The 8,059-nt window shown below is 36.3% G+C and overlaps 1 pseudogene; it reads left to right on the top strand.

Moving 5' to 3' along the window:
• Positions 1-1,521: 1,521 nt before the first annotated feature.
• On the top strand, positions 1,522-4,275 carry LOC149388506 (protein DETOXIFICATION 14-like; annotated as a pseudogene).
• Positions 4,276-8,059: the final 3,784 nt, after the last annotated feature.

The raw sequence follows: 8,059 nt of genomic DNA, 5'->3' as shown, positions 1-8,059 counted from the left end.
AGAAACTATAAAGAAATTAAAAGGAAGAAAAAATATACTAGTAGGTTTGAGATACCGTTAATGTGCCGGGACTCAGATTTTATTGAATAAAAATCTTATTGTATTCAAATTTTCTTGGACTTAAAAAATTTCTCTTTTTATTGTCATGATAACCAGTGGCGTGGAAAAACGCAGTTGTTGCACATTAACGTGATAAAATTCTACTAAACGGATTACAGTGTAGATGGATACAATATTGAATATTCCACTATTTTACTTCCAGTATAACGAATTTGAAAATAAAAATTGATACCTCTCATAAAGTCACTATTCCAAATTCATGATGTTGATGTTCTGACTCTAGAAAAAAAAAAGTAAATAAATAAATAAATTTTCAATTTGAAGCCTAGTCCTCAATAGTCGTGGCAAAAGAGTAGATCGGTACTAGAGAAGTCAGGAAGAATAAAAAAAGAAAATACCAAATTACAATAAAATAAGGTATTAAAGCTAAATTACAAAAAAAAAAATAATAAATAGGGCTTTTTGGACTTTTTTGCCTTTGATATAATATATTAAAATACCAAAGAAATGAAAAAAATAAAAAAAAATAAAAAAAGAGCACATAATGAATTTTTTTTTTTTAAGTTGGGGTGACATGGGCCACCCCCATGACCCCATGTGGGTCTGCCCTTGCTAATATGCGTATATAATGGAAAAACGGTATCAAATAGTTAAATTTTAATGTAGTTTAATAATTAATTTGTGCTATAGCGACGTATATATGCCATCAGTTTTAAAATCCGATAATCAATTTGAACATGTTCAATTAGTTATGAAACAGAATAACCCGTTTTTAAAACATATTAACTGATTTTTTTTTTTAATTCTAATTTGAAACAAAGTTATATGAAAATGACTTTGTTTTGAACTGACACCGGTTATGAAACCGGATAATCAATTTTTGAATAACCAGTTTCAGACCTTCATAACCTCTTTTTAAATCAATTTTCAAACTGGATATCGATAATTAAAATTCGGTTAACCAAAAATTTGTATAACTTTGATTTGGATCAAGGGTCAAGCGGCTATATAGCCAAATAGAACTTAAGCTTTTGCAAAATAACCATAGTTTGTCAACTATAAGCAAACTAGCCAAAGTAAGATTAATCTAGGCTGGATTAAATTTAATCCTAACGAACTATAAAGACAGAATGTAAGCTTTATGAAAGATGGATTAAAATTAATCGAGGCAGGATTAAAAGTCGTAGTACTCTCAATTGGCTATTTTGCTATACCTAATGAAACTATGGCTATTTTGCAAAAGTCATAGTTTGAATTGGCTATTTCATACCATTTTTCCTTGGATCAATTGGATCCAGTTATTGGTCCAAAAATTTGAAAGCCGAAAAATTCAATTTCGATTTCTAAAACGGGCCTAAACCAAATTGAACCAAACCGGTTTTAGCCCTAAACAAAATCCTTCATTTAAGTGAAAAAAAAAAAACTAAATTTTTGAAGATTATTTGACTTGGCAAGTATGGAATGGCTGGCGCGTTGGAGACTCTCTCTGGCCAAGCCTACGGTGCTAAGCAATCCAAAAAGGTCGGAGCCCAAACAAACACAGCGATCGTAGCCCTTGCGTTTACGTGCCTCCCTCTCTCTCATTTGGATTTCTATGGGAAAGATATTAGTTTTGATGGGACAAAATCCGTTGATATCCAAAGAAGCCGGGAGATTCGCTCTCTTTCTTGTCCCCGCGCTCTTTGCCTATGCAGCCCTTCAGCCCCTCGCGCGATACTTCCAATCGCAGAGCCTTATCGCTCCTTTGTTGGCGAGCTCGCTCGCCTCTATGTTGTGCCACGTGGCGCTCTGTTGGACCCTCGTGTTTCGGTTCGGGCTAGGGCATCTTGGGGCGGCTGTGTCCATCGGTGTCTCTTATTGGCTCAACGTGATTTTGTTGTCTCTTTACATGCGATTCTCACCCTCGTGCGAGGCCACGCGGGCCCCACTTTCTTCCAAGGTGTTCTGTGGTTTCCGAGAGTTCTTGCGCTTCGCTGTTCCTTCCGCGGTGATGGCGTGGTAACATACATTTTACCTTTTAAGTTAAATTAGCTCGTATTAAGTTCACTATGCATTTATTTTCTTTTCTGATTTATATTTTGCAAGCCTTGAGTGGTGGTCATTTGAGCTTCTCATTTTACTCTCCGGCTTTCTTCCTAATCCCGAGCTTGAGTCTTCAGTCATGTCGATATGGTATGCCATCGATCTATATATTTATACGTACTACTACAATTTTGGGTTTGGACAACGGTTACAAACACGTGCATAAATAATTCTTTTTCCCAAGGCTATTTCAATTTTGCATGTTAAAGACCTATATATGTATGTATTTTAGGATGGAATACTCTGAGCATTAATGTAATTATTATGTTTGCATGCTTATATGGTTTGAATACGTTTCTCTGAGAGTATGTACGCCGTTGAAATTCTGATTGTATTCTCCATCCTAATATTTATTCTCCGTACACTTTTATTGGTCATTTTGGGAGTCACGAGTTTAATATCCTGTCAATAAGTAAACTATTATTACAAAAGATATCTCAACATTTATTTCTTGATGAATAATTGATATCTTATATTCGTCTTTCAATTTTTTGAAAACAGTTTATCAACCATCACTACCCTTTACACAATACCCGAAGGGCTTAGCGCGGCTGCAAGGTAATAACGGTTAATTATTTGCGGCACACTCATCTTTATTCATTCTATCATGCAGCTCAATAAAAATTAAAAAAAAAAAAAACTATAAGATATAAATTACCTTATATGTTTTGTTGGGTCTTTTATCTATTCGACGTGGGACGTCCTTAACAATTGTTGCTATAGCATGGAGAATTAAACACGTGACCTTGTAAAGTTTGTTGAGTTAATTGTTATTTCTGGTTCTAAGTGCAAGGTTTGGACACCAGTGATAGTAAATAAGGGTTAATTCTACATTATTTTTTTCTTCTTCAAATTAGACAGATCTAAGAGTGTTTAGTTACAAACATGTAACTAATAGTGACAAAATTGACACTTTTACTTGTTTGTTTGTAACTAAACACTCATAAATCTGTCTAATTTGAAGAAAAAAAGTAGTAATATAGAATAATCAACTTATTTACACTTATATGTGTATAATTTTAGGAGCGGTGATTATTAATATGATGCTGTCTCTTTGAGCTCACTTACTATGAGTCAAATTCAACAATTTACTTGTTTGTAACTAAACACTCATAAATCTGTCTAATTTGAAGAAAAAAAGTAGTAATATAGAATAATCAACTTATTTACACTTATATGTGTATAATTTTAGGAGCGGTGATTATTAATATGATGCTGTCTCTTTGAGCTCACTTACTATGAGTCAAATTCAACAATATATTAGACACCTCAAAAATCAATTGAAAATGAAAAGAGTAACTTGTGACCTTATAAATCTTGTTTGGCCTCTTCATATTTTTCTGACATGAGATTCTTAACATGTTGAAACACTAGCGATTTATTTTACATATTGTTTATTTTGTTTTAAGAATAGAACGAGAGTGGCAAATGAATTAGGAGGCGGTAATCCCCGAGCAGCTCGGCTCGTCGTGCAGTCAGTCATGTCACTTGCGGTCTCAGAGGCTCTCCTCATGAGCTCGACTCTCTTTGTCGGCTGTAGCGTTTTGGGTCACCTTTTTAGTAATAACGCGGAAGTCGTGAAATACGTGACCTCAATGGCCGCTCTAATTTGCATTGGGGTCGTATTCGATAGCTTACATTGTGTCCTCTCGGGGATCGCCAGAGGATGTGGATGGCAAGATTTGGGAGCCTTTGTCAACCTTGGAGCCTACTATTTCGCCGGAATTCCCATTTCGGTCACACTCGGATTTTGGTTCGACTTCAGAGGAACGGGACTTTGGGTTGGGATTGTGCTTGGTTCATTTCTACAATCACTTCTTCTTTCTCTAGTCATAATTTTCACAAATTGGGAAAATAAGGTTAGTCTTTCGTGGCGTTTAAGATATAATCTATATTTCTTAAATGATTTATATCGTATAGACCGGTTGATCGTAATTGGAACATTCATGGACATTGGGTTGAACTTAGTATTTTAACATTCCATTCCAAAGTTTTATTATTAATAACTGTGGACTTTGATACGTGTAAGATATTGTAATGTTGCAGGCAACGATGGCGAGGAGGAGAATATTTCAAGGAAGATCTTTAGATGAAGATAACAGAGTGACCGATCACGTGGCTTTACTAACTTAAATTGAACAAGTACGAAAATATAGACCGAACAATTTGACGTTGTACGTTGAAACAATTTTGTTTTAAGTTTATGTACTACTTTTTTTTCCTTAATTATGCTCATCAAGTTAAAAAAGTTATTATCTAATTAAACAAATACCGTCTAAATCAATTTAATTCAAAGAATACTGCTTTCATATTGTTCAAACTTCGAAGATGGTTTATGGTTGGGAAACCATCGAGTGGTCTAATTTTACTAAAAACCGATAGTTTTTATATTTTCAGCGCTAGATGGTATACTTGGGTTTCTAAATTTAAAAACAATATTAGTCATTTTCCTATTTTAGTCGGTCATAATAAAATTAAAGATTAGAAAATAGAACAATTTAATGCCAGGGTTTATTATTTCCAATTGCATGCTTTAAAAGAGAAATTTCTATACACCGTTTTTATTTTATTTTTTTCCTGCACATAAATCACCCTAACCTAAGTTTCGATTGTAAAAATGAACCTCCTTATTTTGGTAGTCATTAAGTTCCAGAGTTTACTGCACGATTCATTAAAAACTACGGTAAACCTGTATCTCGCAAAGACAAAACAAAGAGTGGTGCTTTTATAATTTTAATAATAAGAATAAAGTGTATTGTTGCATCTCTATTACGAAGAATTCAGGAAAACTTTTCAACACAAATAAAGAAAATTTGGGAGCTAAATTGTTGGCCTACCTAGAAAAAGACAACATAGAGGTCAAACCTTTTTGTCAAAATGATCTGGTGTTATTCATGCCCTGCCTGGCTTTATTATTTAATTATTATTATCATCAATTTAATAACTTATGTATGATTTGGATTTTTCTTTCAAGTGGTCGATTTCTATTAGAAAAAGTTTATCCGTGAGTTGAATTTGAATGCATAACTTCACGAATATTCTATCAAGTTTTAGTTTTCGTTATGGAAGTACGACATTGCTTCTAAAGCTGTTTTTCTTTCACCGATATTATTAAGAATATTATTTTCACTGTATTACGAGTTTAATAAAGATCTAATAAGTTTGGTTTTTGCGAGATGACCTGATTGACGAGAAAACACGAGTGATGTCAGAGAAGAGATGTACCACCAGGTTTTGAGGAGAGTAGCAGAGGTTTTCCGGTGGTCCAAGGATGGGAGGTGAATGGACGTAGCTAGCTTATGTAGCCTATAGGGTTAAAGCATTAGGGTTAAAGCATTATAATAGTAGCAGAGCGTTGAGTGTGTCAGTGTGTGTGCTCTTTATTTTGGAGAGTGTTACTCTCTCTCTATCTTTCGCTCCTCTTCTTAACTCGGTGAAAAAGAAAAAAGAAATCAATAATCTCTCTCTATCTTTCGCTCCTCTTCTTAACTCGGTGAAAAAGAAAAAAGAAATCAATAATCTCTCTCTCTCTCTCTCTGATGGCTAACAAACCCCCGGAGGAATCAGCTTCTCCGGAGCCTCTGAAATACCAGGTAATAATATAATAATAAACGTAATATATACGTCGCTTAATATATTCATATTGATCGTAGATCGTCACCCATATATTTGCAGGTACGATCGACTATCAGCAGAGGTGACATAGTCGTGATGGTAAGGGAGGTGACAGAAGAGAGTAAGCACACAAAGTGTTTTCAAGCATAATAGTCTATGCTCGAAGCTTTGCGTGTTACAACAATAAACTCAAAATAGCAAGTCAGTTTTAACCACTCGTTTGAAGAGGCAAATGGTTATGGATTATTGATGTATAACCTATCAAATTGAAGCCCCGGAAGTTTAGTTTGCAATGGAGAGAGAATCAGATTGTTTGGACGTGTTTATAATAAGTTATGGCTATTTTAATAACCAGTGGTCACCATTAAACGTTGCAGTTTTTTGGTTGTTAATTATGTACTATTTTTATAAGTTTGTTACCATGTAAAAGTCTATAAATTGTGTTGTATTTGCTGAGAATAAAGCAAGAAACAAGAATACAAAGGAAAATATTTGTTTAAGATTTTTCTAGAGAGTTTCTTTAAAGTTTCCCAATCATTTACCTCTAAAAACACTCTTCTTATTTTCAAATTGGTATAGAGCCAATATGAGTTCCGGCAGTACATCGTTAGGACAAATGCCATTGCCACGATTAAACAAATTGAACTACGACAACTGGAGTATTCAAATGCGGGCTTTGCTAGGTGCTCAAGACGCATGGGAGATAGTCAAAGATGGCTATGAAGACTCGGATCCAACAAACTTGACGGCAAATCAGTTGAAGACGCTAAAAGAGACGCGCATGAAAGATAAAACCGCTCTATATCTATTGTTTCAGGCAGTAGATGAGTCGGGTTTTGAGAAAATTGCCGGTGCGACGACTTCAAAGGAAGCGTGGGACAAGTTGGAGACAGTTTTCAAAGGCGCAGACCGGGTTAAGCAAGTACGACTTCAAACTCTTCGAGGCGAGCTGGAAGCAATGAAAATGAAAGAGTCGGAAGGAGTATCCGACTACATCACGCGTGTTCAAACCGTGGTGAACCAGCTTAAACGCAACGGTGAAACCCTCACAGATGGAAGGGTTGTTGAAAAGATTCTACGGTCATTGACCGAGAACTTTGAAAATGTAGTTTGTGCTATTGAAGAATCGAAGAATTTGGAAGAGCTAACAATCGATGAGCTAGCTGGATCTCTTGAAGCACATGAACAACGTAAGAAGAAGAAGAAAGAAGAGCAAATTGATGAGGCATTGCAAGCGAAAGCAACTATCAGGGAGGACAAGGCGATGTACGCGCAACATCAACGAGGAAGAGGACGCGGCCGTGGAGGTCGTGGTTTCAGTCGCGGCGGAGGTCGCGGGCATGGAAACAACTTTGAAGAAAAGGGCCAGTCTTTCCAACAAAATTGGCGCGGCCGAGGACGTGGTCGTGGTAGAGGTGGCTGGTCAAACCGTTCAAATGTCAAGTGCTACAACTGCGGAAAGCATGGGCACTATGCTAAAGACTGCTATTCCGAGAAAGTAGTGGAAGAAAATGCTAATCTACTCGCAGAAGAGAAGACGAAAGATGATGGTGTTCTATTGATGGCGTACAAAGACACCACTTCCAATAACGAAACAATGTGGTATCTCGATACAGGCGCTAGCAATCACATGTGTGGGAACAAACAATTTTTTGTTCACATTCAAAATATAGAGGATGGCCACGTGAAATTTGGAGACGACTCAAAGGTTCTTGTAAAGGGTCGAGGAAAAATATGCTTTTCTCAAGATGACGGAAAAGAAGGTTCAATTGAAGACGTCTATTATGTACCTGACCTGAAGAGCAACATTATCAGTATGGGCCAGCTCTTGGAGAAGGGTTATTCAATATTCATGAAAGACCGAATGCTGAATTTGAAGGATGAGAAGGGAAGACAGCTTGCACAAGTAGAGATGGCCAAGAATCGAATGTTCAAACTCAATTTGAGAAATGTTCGAGAGCGCTGTTTGCAGATCAATATGGAGGATAAAGTTTCATTATGGCACTTGCGGTTCGGACACTAGCATTACGGCGGCCTACAAGAGCTAGCAAAGAAGGACATGGTACACGGTCTACCAGAAATGGACTACACAAACAAATTTTGTGAAGGGTGCGTACTCGGCAAACAAGCAAGGAGCTCTTTTCCAAAGAAGGCGGAATATCGCGCAAAGAATTCTCTTGAGTTGATACACACCGACATATGCGGCCCAATCACACCAAAGTCATTTAGTGAGAAAAGGTACTTTATCACTTTCATTGATGACTTCACAAGGAAGACATGGGTTTATTTTTTGAAAGAAAAA

The sequence above is a fragment of the Urtica dioica genome, chromosome 8 (assembly GCF_054948205.1).
Source record: "Urtica dioica subsp. dioica isolate 48M chromosome 8, U.dioica_male_clone48M_v1_H2, whole genome shotgun sequence".
In the NCBI taxonomy this organism is placed as follows: domain Eukaryota; kingdom Viridiplantae; phylum Streptophyta; class Magnoliopsida; order Rosales; family Urticaceae; genus Urtica; species Urtica dioica.
The sequence above is the reverse complement of the archived record's forward strand: the minus strand, read 5'-3'. Positions and strand labels throughout refer to the sequence as shown.